This window comes from Aulostomus chinensis, chromosome 12, assembly GCF_037954235.1.
Source record: "Aulostomus chinensis isolate RoL2024-O1b breed Wild chromosome 12, RoL_Achi_v1.0, whole genome shotgun sequence".
Lineage (NCBI taxonomy): Eukaryota > Metazoa > Chordata > Actinopteri > Syngnathiformes > Aulostomidae > Aulostomus > Aulostomus chinensis.
The window spans coordinates 6686014-6710418 of record NC_141331.1 but is presented as its reverse complement, the minus strand read 5'-3'; the positions used below and the strand labels follow the sequence as shown (position 1 = coordinate 6710418).

The window sequence follows — 24405 nt, the reverse complement described above, 5'->3', positions numbered from 1 at the left end:
CTCTTGATGTCTTTGGACTGTGGGAGGAAGCTGGAGTACCAGAGAGAACCCACACAGGAACAGGGAGAACATGCAGACTCCACACAGAAAGACCCCGTGCCTGAGCCGGGGCTCAAACCCGGAACCTTCTTGCTGTGAGGCAACAGTGCTGACCACTGCACCACCCTGCTGCTTGCAAAATCTGCCCTTAATTCATTTTAAAAGATAGTGGACAAAGGAATATTAAGTATCAGAAAATACACTTGTTTACAGTTACATAACCTAAATATGTTTTTAGAATATGTCAAATTAACTCAAAAGTTAACTTACACATGTGACATTTTGTTCTTCACGTCACTGGCCTCATAGCGTAATTGCCGTGGTCATATTTTTGCCAAAATGGAATATCTGCCTAACTCATCTAACTGACTAACCTAAAAGTGTGAAAATGTTTTTGTTTGCTTTTTTCAAAATCCTTAAGATATGACTTAGGCAATTATGCTATAAGGCTAACATTGTGAAGGCTTACATTCACAAGTAAAGCTAAAAACATTCTTTCTTTTTTTTTTAATCAAAATATACAGTACATGACTAGAAATGGTGGTTTACATGTGAAATCTCATTACACACATTCCTAATCACCTCATCAATTCCACAGTCACATTTTTGATATTGTTGATAAGATTTATCCACCCTGACATACAGGCTGAAATGGCGCCATTCAGTCATATTTTAAGATCTCTTGTGTGTGGTGCGTCCCTGCAAACAGCTTCATGAATCAATACGACTCCACAAGGTCACAACACTGCCTAAATGGAGACTAAACACAAGATTAATATGGCTCAAGGTTTTGATAAAGGTCAATTTGGAAAACTATGCATAGGTTTGAAACAATTACCACCGGTGATCTGGCCCCACCTGCAAAATTAGAGTTGCCATGGATACTAGTTGAGCAGGAGATGTCGATGCCTACTGTGCATGACAATGTCTTAAATGCATTCATTACATTTGTGTTTACCTGTGGGTAAAAACCGACACGGATGTTTCCTGAATAAAAAACAACAACAACAACAACAACAACAACAAACAGTTGGGATACCAGGAAATGCATTACATTACAGTTACAATAATCTATATTTTCATATTGGTTGTTTTTGCTCGGTAGAACTGCAATTTGTACAGCCATGCCCACCTGATAGGATATCAACATTCACAAGATGTGCAGCATATGTACTTAAATGTAGCCAATAATTCTTTTGGGGTTCAATTTTGAAATCAGAGTTAAAGAATATTTGAGGACCGCGATTCAGTGAATAAATCTCACAAAAGAAACTCGCTCAGTACTTCTATTGTTAATTATTTCAGGTTAGCGAACTTTCAGTATTCTTGGTCAGTAATATGCAGGGCAGGACTTAGTGAGGTGAATCATGTCCACGTTGGTGAATCAGCTGCAGACATGGGAGCTGTAGCTACAGTTGCTGAATATGATAAAATAAATGTAGCGTCTTGGCTCATATCAAATCATACTGGAGCGAAAATGCAATATACTTCACACATTATGACTGTATTAAAGTTATTTAAGATCATCTGTTGAGTATTTTTTTCTGCATCATGGCAATTTACATTACAACCCAGAGGTCAATTACACTTTCACGGAGCACAAGGAAGAAGTAAAGTGTGTCCAGAATCATGCTGTTGCTCCCCCCTGGGCCACAGATAAATGTGAATCTGAGGGCAAACCAATAATTTCCAGTTTTGCTTTATAGCTCACATGGAGAGGAGAGGATGATAGCTCAGCACGTGCATGAGAAAGCTGAACATCTGCTGCATTTGGTTCCAGGTTGCAGAGTTTGTAATTAAATGTTATATCTGGGGAGACTCTGGTAAGACTGGCAGAGCTGTTTATTCAAGATATGGCTGCCATCAGTAAGATTTGCTAATATTGTAATTCAACAGATATTAACAAGTTTGCGATAGAAAAGATGATAAAAGCTTTAATTTTTTCCACTTTTTTTTTGCCTGTAAGATGACTTGGTGCAGTGACACTGCCACTACTGAGTTTTAATTAAACCCCCAAACACAAGAGCTGTCGATAAAGTCTTCGCAACTTAACGCCTTGTGAGTTGCTGCCATAGATGTGAAGAGATTGGTGGGGTTATTTACACCTTTGGGGCAGAGTTAATCTGCCTTGATGCTCCTGGATCTCTAATCAAATAGAAAGAGATTTTAAATATCACCGAATAATCCACCGAGGGCTTGTGCCAAGGAGCCAACATGGCACGCAAAGGGCTCATATTTGTCAAAACGAGACAAAAAGTTCAATGAGCAGCATGCATATTGAATACATTTGCAAGACCATAACCTCACCACTGTGAGGGGAAAAATATTACAACTAGGGGTAATATCCAAATGAATGAGAAGGGCATAGTTGCATTACAACTTGTAGTTACCCATTTAACAACAATTACAAATCACAAATGATAGATTGTTTTAAAAAGCTTAATCAACCCACTAGAATATAATTATCAGCAGAGAGGAATGATTAAAAATAGGTTGAAGCTCTGGCATGGTGCAATTCCAAATGGACACATTTATGAGGTTGCACACCAGACTAATTGTTGTAATTTTTGAAGATTTACCTCATGTTCAGAGTTTGATTACAGCAGCCGAAGCTCAAGTACCCGACAGCATAAAACCAACGGCAAACTAGATCACATAGGTGTGACCATGAGACAGGAAGTGATCGGCAGCGGTTGGATGTCGATGTACATAATGGAAGTAATACCATTTACAAAAATTGCGCATTATTTCACCAAAGAAACTGAGACTTAATAATAGGAAGCAGTTTTCAGACTGTGTGTTAGGTTGTTGAAGCTGAGACAGGCAATACTCGCGAGGTTTTTTTTTTATGCAGTCATCTTGTTACCACAGAATAACAAAGTTTGTTAGCCTGTTATAAGATAATATCCTGCTGTAATGTGATATGCCATTAAAAATTTAAAGTAAGTGTGGCTTGAGTTTCAGCCTCTGGTCTTACAAGCATAATCTTTAACAGTGGTGGGTGGCTCGACTCGACAGTGTCAGCTCCTTTGAATCAACGTGTAAAAGAATCAAACCTTTTGGACAGAAGGATAAAATATTAATTCCAATACACTGATTGTGAATCCTGATTGCATCTGTATTCAATTCAAACAACTTTATTTATCCCTCTGAGGCAATTCAGTTGCAGTTCAGCAGTCCCATAAAAAACAAAGACAGAACAACAAAAATCAGTCGAGCACAGAGACGCCAGTCAGTGCATAGGATCAGCACTTGGGACGAGAGCAAGGCAGCGAGCACACAGGTCGCCATGCATGGACACAGCAGGGACCATCACTCAAGAATAGAAATACGATAAATAAATAATAAATGCATAAATACATGTAATGGTTCTCACTTTACAATGCTTGGCCTCTTTGCTGTCCCGAGGGAATTCAACAAAATTCTGGACTCAAAACTTAGTCCGAGTGACTCATGACCTGTCGAACTTCCGGGACCACCCGTGGTTTCCTGAGGGAGCTCAGGTCTGTCAGCTGGAATCCAAAGATCTTGGAGCAGACTTTGACAATGCTGCTGAGGCTGGTCTTCTCCTTTACTGACAATCCATAAAACCAGTGGTGGTTTTCTGGCTTACCATGTATGCAGAACGCTCGCTTATCATGTATGCAGGCCACAACCTGTGACAAAGTAACAAATGTGTTTTGTTGGACACTGAAAAGTTTTGATCATTTTCACCTCGACACCAACCTGCATGGGGTCATTCTCCAGTCCATCAAACTCACGATTCAATGCAAAGGAAATATGAAAGCGGCACCAAATGAAACAGAAATAAGGTCTAACTTGACTGCTGGTGCAATCCAAAACCATGCATGCCAATCAGCTCTTTGATTAAAAAAAAAATGGTTCCAGGAGTTCAACTATAACTTTCACTGACTGCCATCACGGATGAAATGTTTCTGCGCATGCATCTTTTAAATTTCTTCAGTTGACAGAATTTAAAAATAGAATACACACACATCAGCGTGATCTGGGATAAGATTTCACTTTTTGAACTCTGAGGTGTCTGACTGGTGTGACGCTGCCTCTTAGTTGTAATATGCATAACTCATCAGACACGCATGTTGACTCAGAACAACAAGGTCTTGGTGTTAAATCCCACTGCAGCTGTCTGACCCTCTATAAAGTGTTTGCACACTAAATAACATCAAACTCGCATGCACACACACACGCACACACACACACACCTCCAAGCACAATATGCTTTGTACGTCTGGCCTTTCAACATTTCTTTTACTCAAAGCAGTCAATGACACTCAGAAAAATCTCACTTTGAGCGAAAGAAACTCTGACACACAAGAATAACCTTAAAACACTCATAAGAATGCATTTCATCCAATGTGGCAAGTACTCAGGGTTTAGACCAGCAGCCACACACACTCTTAGAGGAGCAGCACTACTCCAATACAGTTATTTGCTTTGATGTCCTGTTCCTGTCATCACAGATAAAATAGTTCCAAGTGATCTTTCCCCAAAAAAATGAGTCGATTTGCACATCCTCCAGACTGGAACAAAGAGCTATGTATGTAACTCCATTGTCCATCTCCAATGAAACCAATCACATTCTAAACCAGGTGGAAAAAAAAACTCAGAGGGGAACTCTTTGATTCTTCAATACACTGGTTTATATGCATATTTCTTGGTTTATTCACATATCCAATACAACTGTGAGCGCCTTTAGGCCCAAACTTCTGCTGAAAGGATTAAGTTCAAAGGCAAGCGAGAAAATTACTCACAGACTGGAAGTCTTCAGCCGTGCAGTGGTCCTTCTTAAAGGGACAAGACCTCACCATGTCTCACACAGCCTTTTCCACTCAAACTGGCCACAGCATGAAAACTCTGCTTTTGGTCCCATTGAGGTAACTTTCCCTGCTCACATCCTACATGAACGTCAAACACTGACTCAGCAGGTATTTTCCAGATGTTCTAGCAGACTTTCTAAGAGGATTTACATCACAGTATGTAAGGAAAGTTTTCTCTTGCTCCACCTTTCCATTGAGTTCAATGATACGATGGAGTTGAAAGGATCACCACTAACACTGTGATGGACGAAGAGAGGATCCTCAAGAGTTGATGACATGCACCAATATGTGGAGAGCGAAAGAGAGAGTGAGGGAAAAAGAAAGAGTGCGAGAGAGAGAGAGAGAGGGAGAGGAGAGGAGAGAGGTCTTTTGGGGGAAATAGCTGCAATTTTCTTTCCTGTGGATTAGAGTGGAAATAGTGCAGGGGGGGGACACTGGGTCAGTTCCATGCCAAACCATCAAAATGTGTTGCTGAGCTGTTCATAATAATAAAATAATAACAATAATAATAATAATAATAATAATAATCTAAGCCTTCATAAGGAACATCGGGTTTACAAGGAACATTGAGTGAAGCAGGAAGGAACACAATTTCTGTTAAGATGCATCAGCAAAAGCTTTTTCATCTATCACACAAACAAGAAGCCAAGTTCAAATCAATGTAGCCCATTATAAAGAAATTCAAGGTTTATGCAAAATGGAAGTTAATGAAAGCTTCCATTAAAATCTCTCTTTTGTCTGACTGAGAAAAGACTTTGTAATGCATTTTGTCCGTCCCCCCCCACCCCGTCCCCCGTCTTAATAGAGGAAAGAAGAAAAAAAAAAGTTCAGTGATGGACAATCAAGTTTAATTTTTGTGTCAACCTAACAATAAATCTCAGAGGGTTTTAAATAAAGTTTTATCTTGACAGCAAAGCAACAAACACAAATTGGTGGTGTAACCGTTTTCTCTGAAAACTAGGATAGTAAAAATGACAGCTTAATTGTGTACATAAAAAACGGAGTGTGTTTCATATGCGTGTGTGTTTGTGTTGTTGTAGGAGAATAAAGGTATGACAAGACAGACATTCCCTCTCCAATCTCCAGACGCGGTCATTATACGATACACTGCACTAGACTTCTCAGAGAATTAAAGCATTTTCTCCAGCCGAGCCAAAACAAGCGGCAACCTCTGCCCCTGAAAAGTGAAGCCAACTCTGTGTGCCAAAAACTGCAGTTCTTCAGGTGACCACTTGAGGCAGGCCCAGAGAGCGCATCAATGTTAGGATATCAGAAATAAGCACGTTTACATGTCGCATGCCACATTTTGGTGTAGGCAGACATCCCTCCTCCAGCTACTGCTGCTCTCTGGGTTCCAAAGTGATTTGCTGTGCTTCCATTGAGTCTGACTACAGAGGACATTGGGTTGAGCGTTATGTCCAGTGAGACACGTCTTTGGCTAAATGTAAGAGGTGCAGGTTTGTTAGCAGCTGTTGAACTACCTGGCATTCAGAAACCATATTTTTTAAATTAACTCCTGCATAATTGACTGTCGTCAAAGTTGACATTTCCAGTCCATGTCTTTACATCAGCCAGCGCCACCATCTCATCCAAATACGGTTACCTACCTCCGGCTGGAAAAAAAAAAAAAAAGCCAGGATAGTAATGATAGTAATGTCAAAAACGTCTAAATGGAGTACAGTGCAATTAAGGTCCGCCCACACTGGAGGGAAGAACAGTTATTTCGCTCTCCACTGACTTTGTACTCTGTTGAGGTCTCTCAATGTCAGTTCCATCTGCTAGCGAAGAACCGGGAGGTGACTCAAAGCTGCTGTATGTTGGCATGAACTACCAGCAGGGTAAAGAACCCGACACACGTCTTTAGACGCTGCGGAACTCAATAACTGAGCCATTAAAGGCGAGAGACAAGTGGTGAACCAGGGCATTAATCACATTCTGTGACATTATGGTATTACAAAAAGCACAGTTCATGTACAAAGGTAGAAATCATTTGCAACCAGGTTTTATGATGGGGGGGGGGGGTATAATAAAAGGGAAATTCAATTTTAAAGAATAAAAAAATTTCCTAACATAATGAAAATGTTTTCAAGATCAATCTGTGGAGTAAAACTATTGAGAAGACTCAACGTAGGACAGGAACAATGTCCAAACCTCATCCAGTTTAAAACCAGGATAAACTCTGAAAAACTAAGATTTACCCCAGTGCAGGGATGGGCAGTCTCCAGGGTTTATATGCAACTACATATTACTGTTTACACAGGTTCATGTGTACGAATGTACATGGGAGCATGAGTACAGAATATTAGTATTTATTTGTAGAGTAAAAGTCTACTGAATATGTAGCCTATTAGATATATTCAATGAAGATGAATAACTGGTTAAAAATCATATACAATGGTTATATAAAGTACTGATTGTTAATCATCGTTATAATGTTGCTTATTAGTTATCGATTACTATAGAAAATTATTGATAATAAGTGATCGGTGAATCAGGGGTTAGGATTAGTTTACACTTGTTGCTCCTTTTCTTACATGTAAATGAAGATTTTAAAGGGACCGTGGATGGATTTTTTTTTTTTTTTTTTTTACATGTTCGAAATTAACCCATGAATGAATCAATATGGGGCATCAACATTAATGCGACAACTCTCAACCTGACACCCTGCAACAAACATTTCGTCCCCGATTAGTCGAGCTAGCGCAGCAGCTAACGTACAGCTAACACCTAACCTGGAGTTTCTGCCCACAACCTGACCAGAGCTCAACCACTTGGCCATGACACTGGAAAACGACTACATCAATAAAGCCCAGTTCGCCTTCTAACTGCTCCAAGCGTTAATAATACAGAGATATAATGAAACCTTTTGTTTTCAGCTTGATAAAAACATTTATATTCAGTGGTGGCGCCAGATTATTTTTTTTTTAATTATTATTCTTTTTTCATTTGCAGGTGCTTTTGGGGGTGTTCATCTTCTCGGTGATGGTAATTTGCTGCCTTACAAAAACACCTTAATCAACACACACACACACACACACACACACACACACACAAAGTAAATGAACAATTAATAGTTTAATACAGTCCGTGAACAAGCTTGTCTACATACGCACCTCTGAATAATTTTTTTTAAAAAAAAGAGAGAAACTGCACACTCAAGACAGCAGCAGGGCCCACACACATGCAGCTAGCATTCCAATTCATTTTACACACACACACACACACACACACACACACACACACACACACACACCAGCCTCAGATAAGTTCAACCAACTGCCAGTTACCAGCACCTTCGCTAATAAATCAACAATGATTCCACATCATGTTCAACATATAAATCAGCAACAGATTGAAATCAGCGCAACAACTCAGAGTTAGACTCAAACACCGCATGCATCAAATCAACACACAGCCGGACATGAGACAGCCACTCACCCGCTGGTGCCTCCAGAACACCGACGACCCGTCCGGTAGCCCGGTTGGTGGCGAAGGTCCACGGCCCGGTTGCCGGTAGTTCCAGGTTTCTGGTTCCGGTGACCGGTGTCTCGGAATTTCCGCCAACCATTAAGAACAGCCCAGGTCGGTCCAGCTTGACCTCCTCTCCGCGGCACTTTCACGGAACCTGAAACCATCCGCCGCACACCGAACTCCTGTTGCCGGTGCTAAACTATTAAAAACTCACGCGCCAGCTGAAGGGGGCGTGTACGTAGGGTCAAAGGTTAAATACGTCATTGGCTAAATTCTATCACCTGCATGAGTTGGTTCTTGGGTTGTTGTTTTGTTTTTTTAATTATTATTATTATAAAGACTATTTGTTTCTTTATTAATATTTTCATTTGATGTCGGCTATGGGACTGACAAGCTAATAAAATGATAGAATTTGAACATTGTAATAGCAGTGGTCAGCACTGTGGCCTCACAGCAAGAAGGTTCTGGGTTTGAGCCCCGGCTGGAGCACAGGATCTTTCTGTGTGGAGTCTCCATGTTCTCCCTGTTCCTGTGTGGGTTCTCTCTGGTACTCCAGCTTCCTCCCACAGTCCAAAGACATCAAGAGGGGACGAGGCTGATTGATACTCTAAATTGACCGTAGGTGTGACTGTGAGAGTGAATGGTTGTCTGTCTCTATGTGCTGGTCCTGTGATGGACTGGCGACCTGTCCAGGGTGAACCCTGCCTCTCATTGTCCGAAGGTTGGATGGGCTCCAACCCCCCCCCCCCCCCCATGACCCCCAACAGGATAAGTAGTAGAAAATGGATGGAATATTAAAATATAAATAAACAACCCCCTGGTACCACCTGTGTTTTTAATCCAGCAGCATTCAACATCTCAGCCCTAGGTAGCATATTGTAGTGCTTATTGTTGTGATAGTGTTTTGGTTGTTGTCCCCTATAGTGTGTGTGTGGTGTTAACAGGAAAACACTCATCTGACTCTGTTTTATCAGAAATTGAATGCGATACACAATCACGCGTTCAAGGCATTTTTATGTTTGACTCTCACCATTTCACCTTCGAATGATTGAGTGATTTAATTCTGTGAATAATCAATAACTCGGGTGAACTGTAGTCTCTAGTCTCTGGTATGAGCTGGAAACCTGTCCATGATACCATGAACACACTATGGATGTGACTCCGTGCTCCAGTCCCAGTAATAAATCCAAACAGATGAATCAGTTAAATCGAAAGGCAAATATGTAACAAATATGATGCATACAGACTCTCGCTCTGCCACCATTAGGCAAGGAAATTTCCCAGATTTATCATTTTACTGTAATTAACACTCTGCACGCCACCTTTTTTAAACTTTTCCCTGATCAGTCAGCATTCTCCTCATCATTCTGATCAAAATGCATTTCGGTCTATTTCAATGGGCTTGATAATTTATTGTCCAGCGCGGGGCAAAGTGTGGAAGATATACAATTGGGTAAAGCAGATTATTGATAGCCAGTGTGTGTGTGTGTGTGTGTGTGTGTGTGTGTTTGAGGGAGCCTGATAGAGAGAGGAGAAGTTATAATTTACTTGAACACTGTCACTTTTTGACTCGACCTGCCTGAACCTATGATATCCTCTCCTACGCATGCATGACCCCGTCTGACCCCAGGCCCACTTGCTTGTCGCCCGTCACTAATTGAACGTGTGTATTGTCTACCTGCTGAGCTGGAGGAGACATACTGACCCTGTATCTGCTTAGAACATTGAGACAATCAAGGGTGTCAGGAAGCGCTTGCGCATGTTTTATGAGCATGACCTGAAACCTCTTTTTCATCCTGAGTTCCGACTTCGACTCGCTGGTAGAAGACGTAATATTTGTGATGGACGGTGAATCACTTGAGTCGTCCAACTTTGTCCGTTCAAACTTTAGGAGGCGAAAGGTGTGTCTGGTTTAGCTCTGTCGGTCTTACTCTGTGTGTTTCCATCTACCTTTTTTTTCCTCTGATGGATAGCTAGTTAGGCGAGTCACCATTTTTTAATTTTTTTTAATGTAAAGAACTGCACTGCGGGGTCCAAGACAAATATCTGTCACAGTACAGCACGAGTCGACAATCAATTTTTCCTAATTGGTTGAGGTTTACTAATGGCACTGCCAGCATTGCTATATATGTTGTTGTCTGCTGATTTCTGGCAGCAGGGCATTAAGCCCCTGATGACCGCAAACACAAACGGGTTTATTATGCACGTTAGAAGTCAGGAGCAGGGAGTTGAAAACATCGGGTTTGCTTCCTGGCTGGAAGACTAAACTGAGGGCTTATGTGTGCAAACAAAGTTGTACGTAAGAACATTTTGAAAACGAGGCGCAAAGCTTTTAACTTTATTTTAAAGCTAAACATTCAGCTCCTAATCTGCTGAAACTAACAATCTAGACACTGAGGTGAGTTGCAGAGGCGTGGCGGTGTTGTTGATGCGCTGAGTCGGGGGGCTCAGGTGGACTTCAGGCTGCAGGTTTTGAGTGTTGCCTGAGCCAAAGTACATGTTTTTCTCCCTTTCATCATTGCTATCCAACCAGCCTGTTCCCATTCACATCTGGGACTGGTTCCTACGTAAAATAATACACTATAATTCATATGTAACCTGAGCAATCAGCAGCGAGGAGCGAGATGCCATCAGTGTGCAGTGCATTTGTAAGAGTTTGCAGTGAAGAGTTTGTAACATTTGTTTTTATTCACTTTTTTGTTTATATTTTAACCCAAACCTCGATCTCTCCCCGACAAAGACCCTAACAACCACCTTGAACTGTTGTTGTTTTCTTAGAACTGTTGTTGTGTTCATTCTTAGAACTACGCACTACCAGGTGTGCTTTACGTTTCATAAGATATCATACAGAAATTGCATGATCCATCCGGTAGCTTTGACGGAACAACTGTGTGGCGACCACCCTTATCTGGCAGATCCAATCTTTTCCAGTGCAGAGACACTTGGAAGCACGCGTGGACATGTTGCTCCGATCGTGTGTAAATGAAACGTTATCTGTCTATCATGTATATTCTTTTGATGCGCGTGGAAACATTTGTTCATTTAAGGACACATTTTAAGGAGACGGCATTTTTATCACTTGCCTTGGACCTCCACTGCATTCAGAGAAGGTTTGTGAAAATGTGTGTTACAAAAATCCTGTTTTACTCTCTCTCCTAACAGTACTACAGCCCCTCCAACATCCAGACGACGTGTTAATTAGACTTTCTCATTGGCAAAACTAGTAAGTTTTCACGGACTTTTAAAAGCCTGTGTGATAAATCATTTCACGTGATTGACTGCCACATCATTTCCATGCTATTACTGATATCGGCTGATTCACCAACGTGATTAATTTTGTTATCTGAAGCAAGTTAATCCAAGTGTATCTGGGCAAAAATAACGGATGTGCTGCTTCATTTTTACATTCCATTACATAATTTACCCAATAACGTCAAGCCACCAGAAGCCTGGTCTGTTAGACCATGCTGAGAAAATGGTCATCTGTAATCTTCTTAGTTTGTTTATTACTGCTGCATTGTGCAAGTATTAAAATCACATGGCAACAATGGATGTTCATTAAACAGAGATATTGATTTTTTAATCTCGCTCATTTAGAGTTTCTCCAAAACGACTCTGAGCTGGAAGCAGCAGCCGCTGCGGCGGCGGCAGCAGCCAGGAAGGGTTTTTACCTCTTATCACTCCAAATACACCGAAAAACCATGTTATTTCTATATAATTAGTTTCAGAGAATTATAACACCCAGCTAATTGATATTTCCAAGTAATGACATGATGGATTAGAAGAATAGCGGTGCCCCCTTGCAAGGTTCAACCAGACATACTATATCTATCTATAGTATGTGCATCCTTGAGAGAAGCAGTTGGAGGCATTTAGGAAGGAAAAAAGGATGTTGGAATGCGTTAATGACATTGCGGCGTTCTTTACTGGGAAAGACAAGACTGATAAATACAAATCACTGCGTGTGTAAAAGATCCAATTAAAACATAAACGATGGAAATAGAAAAATAAGTCAAATCCATGGTAACGATGAGGCAACAAACTATACGGTGTGCAAGTAAAGAACTGACCAACTGGCTGCCAGCTAGTAAAAACTAAAGGAATAGCATACAGTGGATAGACTGAACATTTATGTCTGTTGTATTTCATTTGATAACATATTTTATTGTGATTCAATATCAGTTGTGTTTCCTATAAATCACTTTTGTAGGTGAGTGGATGTGACGGCCTCGGGACGTAACCTGACGCTTTCTCCCTCTCTCTCTCTGTCTCTCTCTCTGTCTCTCTCTCTCTCTCTCTCTCCCGCTCTCTCTCTTCCTCTGTCTCTCTCTCACTGATATACTCATCATCATCCTTTACTCTCTGTTTGATATCTCACAATGATATCAGACAGATAATGCAATCGTTTTTGTCCGGTCGTCCACTTCCTCCATGTTTGCCTGATCATTTTTTCATTTTCCTCTCCAGAGAAACGTATAAAGAGCTGAGGAGGTAAAACAGCGGCAACAACTCAAAAGGGGAACGACCTTCACCTTGAAAGTCAATGACAGCCTTCATGTCTCTTTGTTCCCGCTAGCAAAGACTTATACTGTATGTCCGCATTGCCTTTATTGATCTGGGTTGTAAAAATCTAAAAATATACATAAAACAACATCAGCGGCTGGTAAGTGCAGGGAGTAAAAGGGTATTGACGATCACCGTAGGGTTATATACTAAATCCATGTGTCGATGAGATCGTCTGCATGTGTTTATATATGAGGGTGCGTGGACGTTGATATTAGAAATAAACAGATATATTTCATATATTCAATATCTATGTGTGTCTAAAAACAGTAGGGAATCAATGTTTGTGTGTGTATATAAGAATACATGTTCATACGATGATAATGGGATGGAAAAAAGATGAAATATAGATTTAACTTGTGATTAATGCAACAGGGTTAAAGGGTGTTACAGTGTTTTTAGGGCATGTTAACTGGTACAGTAGTATTCTGTTTCTATTTCTTTACATGTTGCAAATTAACCCTTCCAACAATCAATAAGAAATATAAGACGCTCTTATAAAAAGGATCTATTTAAAAATGGTGACCCTCAGAGCGGAGACACATCTGTAAACACATCTGTTCAAGGTTACAATCCCATTTTTATTCCGCTTGTTTCTCATGATCAGAAATTTAACTCTGCTCACTTTTTTTTTTTTTTTTTTTTTTTTACACGCACAGATCTAATCCTGCTTAATGCCCCACGCTGTGAAACAAAGTGCAGCGGGAACTTGAACAGTAAAGTTTAAAGGCGCGTCGTTAAATTTGACCACATCACCTCAGCTTATTATTGAATATGTTCACAAGAATCCAGCCGCATATTTAAAGAACACGCAATTTTTACCTGCTCCCCATTGTGCAGTCAGTGGGTTCTGTGTTGATTTAAACTCATCTAATTAATTATTCAAGGGTATTATTTTCTACATTGAATCTATTTCCTGCATCAGCGAAGCCAGTAATGGCTCCCTGAGGATTCCTGAGTGCCACCCTTTCACCTTCTCTGCTTATACTACATTGGTTTCGTAATAGAACCGCAAACAAATTCAACATTAATGCACACACAAATACACATGAACACACAAATCAATGCCTCAAGTGCTTGCAGCATTTAGCGAAGTACTAAGTGAATTTCTGTTCTTGGCAGAGTGTTCTCAGTCCCACTGAAGAGATTGAAAAGACAGGCTGGGGAATGTTCAAAGGGTGTGTGTGAAAATGCAGATATGAAACATCTTTATGGGTTTGATAAAAAACCTTTCTACGCAATGAGTGTGCTTGAATGCGCGCTAATATTCTACCATTTAAATTGAAAGAAAAACGTTCCGGTTGGAATTTTGAAATTTAACCTTTTTCTGAATTTATCATTTTCTGATTAAAACGTGTGCAGTGCTGATATTGTCGGGCGATAGTGACCATCTTGTAGCACGTAGCCTCTTGCCTGGGCCAGATTCTTTACTACACTAGTTTAGTGCTGCCGTGTAGATTGCTAACAAGCTATACAAGTCTCAACAAACTTCAAAAAAAATCCTTTAAAGTCTGTGAGTAAACCAAGTGTGGAAGAAACTTAATATAACTTTATTTGCTTTCATGAACTCACATCAGCAGAAGTTATAACTGGCGTGTGTTTAACTGGACTGGAGGGAAACGCCAGCAAACTTCAGTTCCACCCTCAGTTTAGTCAGTCTGAACATAAACAGGATTATTTGTGGAATATACATTTTCCTTAGCCATGTAAAGAACATAATTGGAATATTATCAGTTTTTAGTATAAAGTAAAAAAAAAAAAAACCATCAGAATACTGGGGAGGGCTTCACTTGTAGAGAGCAGCAGAGGAGTAGACAACCTGTTTTTTCATTCTGCTCCATTCATTTGTCTCAAGGTTACATTAAAGCTGGAGACAAGGTTGAAAATATAAAATTCTATCTTAATTGATTATTGACACTTAATGAAACCAAAAGCATGAAAGTGAGCATCGTTTATGTTGCGCTTTCTCATCCTTTGAGCGACTCAAAGTGCTTCATTCACCACCCACGTACAACGATGGCTGCGGGTGCCGTGCACGGTGCCAACCGGGGGCTCAGTTAAGGAGCTCAGTGGGGAGCTGGAGGATCACACCTTGTGATTAGCGAAGGGCCCCTCCACTTCCTGAGCTGCACCACCTGGCTGCGACGAGGCCCATGGTGGGTGCTGCAATTACACTCAACTGATATATCGGTTAGTGTGTCATCCCCGCGTTTGCCTGCAGCTCAGTCAATGAATTCACGGTGGGTCTTGAAGAGACAAGGAGGCTCCCAAAGGCTCTTTGGTCTTGTGAAATTATGTTTGACACTTCCAATGTCGGTCGCCATCAACCCTCAACTGCAACGCTGCATTGGAGTGGGATTTATTACAATTTTTGTTCAAGTAAAAGAGGGAGTCGTGTGATTGCTGATAGGGTTTGATCACAAACAGTGTACTCTACAAATGTAGTCAGCTCTCTGTGAAAGTTTCTTTTTATTGGCTTTAAATGTGGTGACAATAGCTTCATGTGCACTGATGCGCTTTTAAGAGTGTGATAATAATGCTATCAAAGAACCAAGATAAAGAGAAAATACCAGTTTTAGGAATATTGGTAATTACAAGACTCAATTAGCTTCGAGAAAGATAATTGTATTTCTTCATGCATGAGCCACTTGGATATTTAAGAAATAAATATACATCTATGATTGCACAGTGCATCAGAAAAGCCAGTTAATATTGTTAAACTGAAAAAAATAAGACATAATTCTTTTTATTTTACTGCCTCTCATATTTTATGAATAATCTCTTGCAAAAATAATATTTATTTCATATCTTCCAAATCCTGTGATCCAGGGAGTCCAAACTGGACAAGTAAAACATATTTAAACAATCTTTTTTGCCTCTTATATCTTATTGGAATATTTCTATTTTTGTGTAAAATGTATTCCCCCCCCCCCCCCCCCCATAGCTTCAATGTCATGTGACTCAGCGGTACCAAAAACAACCCACCTACACACCATTTTTTATCTAATTTTACTGCCTCTTCTATTTCATATTACTTTGTTTATTTATGACTCATAGCTTTGTTGTTGTTGTTGTTTCTAATAGCATCCGCATCATGTGAGTCCAAATCAGTGGACTGGGCTGTGCTTTGTAAGAGTCAGTCATAAAACCAGGAGCATAACAGATGATGCTCAAAGGTTCCCATCAATGAGAATTGGTATGAGCTTTTAATTTCGAGAGTACATGAAAAGACAGAAGGAGACCGGAGGGGACCAGTAACAAGTCTGAGAAGGACACTCTGTAGAGCTCCGTCAAGGCCAATGAGGAAATAAATGTGTTTTTCCACCATGCAAACCAGGCCCACATCCAAATTTAATGGGTTCCTCCTTGGCCCGTGCTGCACCCGCCACCAGGCTTCATGGAATTCGGTGTGATATTTTTTGCGTATAATCCTGCTGACAGACAGACAAACAAACCTACAGACACAGGTGAAAACCTCCTTGGTGGAGGTAAAAATAAGCTTGTGCATTCATGTGCGATAGAAGAAGAGCGAGCACTAGAGGGTAGAAACAGGGTGGATAAAAGAGAGGGGAAAATCAGAGATTACACAAAGGATCCATTAATGTAACTCTGCTGCATTCTCACTCATGCAGCATTATAAAGACGGCGTGGCAGAAGCGGAACATGAGCTGAAACCAACCTGCTTCACATCATTTGCAAGTGTTTGAAATATGAAAAAAAAAAAAAACACGTTTGTGATTTTTGTACTCCCATAATATTTGTGTGTTGCATATCATTTCATATTTTCAGAAAATGCAGTTCACGCGCCTAAATCAAAACCTCAGTTTAAGACTTTGTGTGCTCTTCTCAACTAAGCCAAAGACTAAGCAAACACTTCCTTTCAGGCTTATGTGTGAATCTGAATCTCACAGAGGGATCCCAACCTTCAAATCTGCAGAGAAGGTTTGTTGAATAGGAAATGTGCTGTATTTTAATTTTGTAGGTTTTTGCTGTCATTACAAGTGCAAAGGAAAGATGTGAGTCAAAGAAAAAAGCCTCCATTGCTACCCTGCAGATTATTTACTGAGTGCCACAAAGCCAACCAAATACAACACAGCTTTGCTCAAACACTGTAATCACCGGGGGTCACACACACACACACACACACACACACACACACACACACACACACACACACACACACACACACACACACACACGCGGGAGGACAACACTGGCCTCAATAAACACCCACAGTGCCCTCTACTGGATGCACTCACCAACCTGATCTTCAGGACTGAGCACAGTCCCCGTTTGGGAGAGAGTGGTTGTCATTGATAAAAATTGTACTTTCCTATGGGCATCATTGCTAAACCCTGCAGATCTGTTACGTCAACAGTCCAACAAATACACACGATGGAATATCAATGAGTACAATCACTTCATGTACTTCTATGATCTCCTCTGTCAGAGGGGAACATCATTAGAAATTGTTTTATCATCAGCAAAGCTTCTATAAAATTCTCCCCACTCCTCCAGCTGGTTTGCCCATCAGCCCTCTGGTGACATGCGTGCTTAGGAGGATGTTTTGTGATATATAACGTTTGTTCAACTGTGTCCAGCCAGTTGTCCTTGTTTTAGCTGTGTAGTACCTTGTGCATGTTTCAGAGAGCCGTTGGGGAACCTCAGTTAAATTCACTCCATGTGTAAACGCACTCAGCCAGTAAGATTCTGGTGTACGTGATGTGTATGATATTTTTTATTTCCACACATAAAAAATGCACTAAAACCCAGCTGAAGAAATAAGAGATGCGTCCGGAGAAGTCGAGAAGCCACCAGCTGTTGCAATGAGTCTCCAATCAACCAAAGAAAAACGCAAAAATAACCATAAAGAAGGGGGAGGAGTTAAGTTGCATAGCAGATAAAGTTAGGAAACAATTATCAACAAGTGTTGCCGCATTTATCTGCTTATGTTTGAAACCAAGCAAAGCTTGTCTGTGGGTTGCCTTTAATTCAAAGCACCTGGTTTTTTGGGGGGTTTTTTTTGGTCTGTTAAAAGTGCTTAAGTTGCACTATTGTCTATAATGCAGTAATTTCTCTATTTTGAACATAGATGAACAGCTAAGAAAATAAATGGAAATGCTTCTGTCGGGCAAGTGCACAAATGTATTATTCTGGCTGCACAGTGTGTGGTCTGTTCTAGCTGAGCAACCAGCATTCAGAGGAAGACAAGCTGATGTGCTGGTGAACGTAACTATACTTTGACAAGACATCAATATACATAAGTCTATTTTAATGCAGGAGCTGTCTGCTAGCTGCTGCCAGCACAGCAGAAGCAAACATCCCCCAGGACACGCTGCTCCTTAGACGCTTTAATCTTAAATGTACAGAATGTGCAAAATTATGATCTTATGGAAATGATGCAAATAATCACACTGCCATCCTCCATTAGTATGTGACAGCCTTGCATTATCCACCGCAATGCATAGTGATGGTGTGCATGGCTAATAAATATTGCAGGAGGATACATTTGGGCCATCTAGCCCTCTGTATAAATCAAGAAGCTTTCCAAGCCCACATTATCAAGGCTTCACTTGGCTGCATGGCCCTTCTGCTCTCCAGCAACTGTCAGCGGTTACTCATGAGGCTTCCACTGACTATATACCTCCATGTTTGACTCCTTTATGGATTGGGTTTACCAAACACTGCATAAAATTCAGTGAACGGTCGCCGGATATTTTATGGTCTCCATCACGGCAGTTTGGATCAGGAACGACATGAAACGAAATAAAAATCCTGAATAGCAGCAAGCGAGGGACTTCAGAGAGTCGACATTTATCCTGCTCGGTCAAGCAACATCTTGAAATGATGCTAGTTAACGGAAACAACTCGTAAAAGTGAGAAAAAAAACAACATTTGTGGGCATTGAGAGATTTTTTTAAAGTTACTGTCAGGCTATGAGCAACTTTGTACCTTCGATTTAGCTAATATGAGGCCACAAGATATGGCTTTTTTCAATCAGTTAGGCTGTTTGAATTTTTGAAGCTATATCTTGTGGCCACAGATTCATTAATTTGAGGGAACCACTTGTCCAGCATCCTGGGACCTCAAAGAACTAAACTGAGGGAACAAGTTATAGCCTGTGGCCTCAAAATACATCGATTTTTTTCACTTTACGCCCACAAAAACAGGTCCTCAGTGACTACTCCGCTCAGATACGAGCATGTTCAGTATAATATTTCATTTTTATTAATAAACCACTTCCACCATATTCTAAATACCATTTCTCATTTCAAACATGAGTTCATTAGAGACTTATATATTATTCAACAAGTCATACATATCAAAACGTCTTAAATGGGAAATTGCCATATTAAATAAGTATAGCATTGATTTGTTCCCCACTCATTTACGTGTCTTAGCAAGCCAGAGATGCAGTACACAAAACGCTCTGACCCTGAGCCCACACACCCACCCGACACTCTTAAATCTATGTAATGTATCCTTAACAATGAATTAGCCTCCGGAGTTATGAGCCATATTTCAGATTTTTATGAGAATTAACATTCCTTAACCCCACATTTTGGTCGACATACCCGTGTTTAAATGCATGAGCGCTGTAGCGATGTCATCGTACATTGGTCCGATCATGGAGGCGGACGCCAGCTGATGGTGGAACACTTTGCTCAAACAAAACAACGAGTAAAAAAAATATAATTTTTCGGTGAAGTAGTTTGAAACCTCATTTTGAGGCAAAGTCACCAAGCCAGCAGTTCATGCAGTTTTTTTTAACCTCCCAGTGAATCTTGCTTAGCCTGGGTGTTGTTTGAAATAAAAGCCAGGTGCTGCCAAAGTAGCAGGTGGCGAGACTTACCAAGAAGAACTTTAGTCGAACATTCGTAAGAGTCAAGAACAAGATGGCAGTTCAAGCCCGTTTACCCTCAGCAGCTGCCTGTTGACTATTCAGCAGGTGTAGACGCAGCTGATGGGGTTCTGTTCCTGTGCACATCTGATGGGCACGACAAGCCTCCACGGGCTAATGTTGGCCGCATGGGAGCCAGTGTCACTCTGGCAATGTGCAGTAAACTGAAATAGATGTGTTGCCTTCTGGAAAAAAAAAAAAACAACAACAACAAAAAATGGACCTCCTCTGTGATTAATTACAGAAATGTTTGTTTTTCCACCGGTTGCCACTCATTTTTTACACTCTCATGTCTGTTGCGGCAGAACAGATGATGACATACAGCACAACTGCTTTCCTGATAGAATCGTTTCATGGCAAAGATGAGAAGACGTTGTAGAAAAAGAGGACACGATGATATCAAAATTTTGCCAGCTGAATGAAATTAGTTCTCAATATTAAATTGAACTCGGGCACAGCAGTGAATAAATCCCTGGGATCCTGGGACTACAGGTGATAGAGGAAAGCCTCGCCATGCCACACGGTCAAGGCGAAGTCAGCAGTCGTACATTCTTGCTGTATCCCCGAGCAAGTTAACTGAGGGGGAAACTGGAAGTTGGAGGGCTCGGCCGTGTTTCCTTTATAACTGGAATCTGAGCATTTTGAGTTTCATACTCCACTGAGCAACATCCCATTGGACCGAAGTGAGTGCAGATGCCGTGTCCACTTCTCTAATGCCTCCACGCCAGGAACGAAATGGCCCTCCTCTATCTGGGTCACATGGGTGTTGCCACCGCCCCGCCCTCTTCGGAGCCAAGCAGCAGTCCCGAGTCTATTCGCGCTCATTGGAGAAGTAATCTAGAGGACAGATTATGACAGATTCTTTCACTGAAGTAAGTACTGGGACTATTTTTCTCAAGTCACATATCTGCAGAACACAACAACGTGAAATGGCATTTTTCCGACAGAAAAATCAGGAGGTAGAAAAATGACCTTTGGAGATGTGCCTCTGTCTCAGCTACACACTCTGGCAACAATTCTTCTCTCTGGGTGATGGTGAAGTCACTTTGAAACCAGACAGATGAACAAAAATTTCATCTGATATTTGTAATCGCTGAGGAATGTCGCTGTATTTCTCCTGACTTTAGTGCCATATTTTAAGGGAGAGCAGTAGCAACCGTGACATTACTCTGCAGTGCGCGACACAGTGTGCTGGGCCTTTTAATAGAAATGTAATGACAGAACTTTGCATTTGAGTCAAATAAAGTTTGGAAAAAAGCTTTAAAAAGTGTTCATGCTGCTGCACGGCTCCATTTTAAATGATTTCTATTATTCTCAGGCAGTGCTTGTGTTAAATCCTGTGTTAAAAGGTATTTGTCCAGAGAGACAGAGCAGCCGAGTTTATGAAAGTTCAGTCTGCTGAGAAGTGGAACTAAGACGGTTTTCATTGTGGGGATTCTGACTTGGCTTAGTCCTACATTTGCAAATGCTCAGTGACAGACAAAAACATACAAATTGAGGCACAAAAAAAAAAAAAAAAAAGAGGGTGCTTAATCCAACTGCAAGGCAACTTTATGACTTAAAGTTTCAAGACAGTCGGCTGGGTGTCAGTACCACGCCAACTTTGATCAATGTTTGAGTAAAATCTCCTCATCTGGCTAAACACACTAAATTAAAGCGATACTTCACCCAAAACGTATCTTTTTTTTTTTTTTTTTAATCAATCACTCACCAATAGATTTCTTGAATTCACGCAGAGGTTTGCCCCCCCTGCATGAGTTCTTGGTGAATCCAGGTCTCTGAAACCGTCAGCCACAAACTTGATGCTGGAAGCAAATGGAGACCAAAGATTAATAACAGCAACACTATCCTAACATTCAAAAACGCTCCAAGGCATCATCCCGTACCCTCCGAGTCTGCTCTTTGCCCAGTACTTCACTAACAATTGGATTTGAGCGAATATAGCGTACAACTACTGCTGTATTATATCTCTTTCTCCTCTCACACACGGTTATACAATCATGAAACACCTGGACAGGTTATTGGGCATGAAAATAGCAATTTTGGTAAAGTTGAATATTCTATAACAGAAGTTGTTCTCTGTACTATATTTTTCAAAACACCATGTTAAAGCAAGGACCTTCCCACTCAGGGTAGAACACCGAACTGACATCCTGGATATTGAGAAACAGACAGGACAGAGGAAGTTTCGATTTTTTCAGGAATGTTTCAGGTCATTCAGAGGTGAAACGCAAAATAATTTAAGACGTTCACAAATATATTTTCGCAGGATGTTGTCCCGTCATGGTTAAATTTTCAGAGTTGAGACAGATTTGTCTTCTAGATGGCTTTTCTGTCTCGGGGGACATTACATTACATCTATCACAGTCAGAAGTTCAGATGGTGTGTTCCACATCTGCTGAGTGAGGAACAAAAACACCTGCCTCTTTGGGAACCGGGGAACTGGCACTTTCAGAGTTTCAGAGTGCAGTTTAGTAAAACATTAGCATTCGCTGGTGATGCCTAACAGAGTCATGCTTTTTTTTTTTTACTGTATGAATTAGAGTGGTGTGAGATGTCAGTTTCTATTTGACAGCTCATTTGTCAGTCCTTTAGGCTTCTGTTAGGCATCCTCCCCTCAGTTCACAGACGTGCAGACCATCCACCTGTCCTCTCAGGTGGAAACATCCCTGGATGCTCGCCCACACTCAGTCTCAAATGCCAGAACGAAACACACATATCTGCGCACCCACCCACCCACACACACTCACACACACACACACACACACACACACACACACACACACACACACGACAGCTGGTTGGAAACAATGACCACTGAAGCTGATTTTAATTTCTTAATCTCGGTCGTCTCGTATTCAAGTGGGGTTGCAATCAGTTTTCCTAAATTTTCTGCGCATTTAAGACGGATAAAAGCGTGAAAAAAACTCATCTATTTAGTTGCTTTTATTGGTATTTTCTGTCATTGCAAAGTATTGCAAAGGCCCTTAAGCACACAGATTCAATAGAGGGAATGTCAAAGCCTCTGTTTTTTAAAATTATGATTCTAGTAATCACAAACAATGCCAAATGTCAAAAAGACAAAATGACTTCATTGTGTCTTTGCGTGCTCCACATATTGGAGACATCTCTGATTCCCCTTGCGAGAAAAACTCACTTCAGTGCTCTGAACCGTCGTGCCTCAAAAGCATTTTAGAGAGATGATTGTTTGTGACATGTTCCCTGAAAAGAACTGGCAGTGTTTCCTTTGTGGAGGCTGGAAACTCAGCATGATGAACATGGCACAGAAAAAATGATGTAGACAAAATAGAAATATCAACACAAATAGGGGTTTGAACTTTAATCATGCAGCCCCCTCAGTGCTTTGCGAGACTCATGTCCATCTCTATCAAATACCAGATTCTTGACTCGTACGTCAGTGGTACTCTCCTCTCTCCTCGCACAGTGACTTGGGCTGCTGGAGAAGCATAACTGGAGTGCCAGACTGGGATCATGATCGGAGCAGACACAGTGCTTTAGTGACACCTCATCAAAAGTGTCCTGACGGATCTTGCTCACTTATTTTCCTCCTCACACAATCTGTCCTAATTATTTGTGGTCAAGACAAAGCCTTGCACCGGAGGTCAGTGTGTGTGTCATGCTTCATGTAGTGACTGAGCAGGGATTTCATCTGGTATCCTTTGTTTTAAATTTCTTGGTCTTCGTAATTCATCTGTAAGGATCGGAGCTGATCTGACCCCCGGGCCTTGACCTGAGGCTGGGCGTGGACCTGCGGCGTCTCCCATACGTCTTTTTATAATCGTAAATTCATTGTTAGAACTGACAATCAAGGTGGCGCTTACGAGGTCAGCGTTATCCAGAGGCATAGCTTTGTTTCGACTATGTGAAGGTCACATTGTGCTGGATGTTCCAGCTTGGTGTCACTGCTCGTGCCAGCCATTACCAGTACGACTGTTTACGAGGGTCGGACTCAACCTCACCCAACAGCGAGCCTCGTACATCTGTGGTGGGCGTCCATGAGACTGTCCAGTGAAAGCTGTCTCTGAGTCTCCAGTCTCTTTCTTGTGTCTGACGAACTTCCTTCACCACACAGAATTCCTCAACAGTGATAAATATCAAATTACCTGATTGAGTATTGCATTGCTGAGAATGAGTTGAGAGAAATTGCAGTGGTACTCGTGATACATGCAGTCATGATGCTGAGTTTTACATACCAGGAGGGCTGGGGAATGAACTCTGACATGTTTACGGTACTAACAGAAGAACGTCAATACTAGCAAGTACCAGATCTTTTTTTTTTTTTTTTTTTTAATGTTGACTGAAGACAAACACAAAACAGGGGATTAAACTGGTTCCCTTAATCATTTTGAGGGCACAAGCTGTAACATAACATATAATGTCATATAATGTCATTTAATATCATGAAGATGGACTGGAATGGAAGTAAAGAAATTAATATCAAAGTCAAAGTCAGTTTTGAAAGTTGTACAACCTAAAATGTGGAGATATATGAAAAAAATCTCCCAAAAAAAAAAACCTACCTAGGAAGCTAAAATCCCTTAAGATGGCTCCATGCAGTCACTCTTTCCTTTC

The 24405-nt window shown here is 41.0% G+C and overlaps 1 long non-coding RNA gene across 2 annotated transcripts in view; it reads right to left on the bottom strand.

Moving 5' to 3' along the window:
• LOC147251851 (uncharacterized) overlaps nucleotides 1–8556 on the bottom strand; it is a 112012-nt gene extending 103456 nt beyond the window's left edge. The window contains exons 1-2 of one of the 2 annotated variants that reach the window (XR_015118701.1): nucleotides 8316–8556; nucleotides 3203–3695 (exon numbers count right to left, since the gene is read on the bottom strand). This is a non-coding gene — a long non-coding RNA (uncharacterized LOC147251851). Of the gene's footprint in view, nucleotides 1–3202; nucleotides 3696–8315 lie in introns of those variants that run through there. The other variant, XR_015118700.1, reaches the window with a different exon arrangement.
• Nucleotides 8557–24405: the final 15849 nt, after the last annotated feature.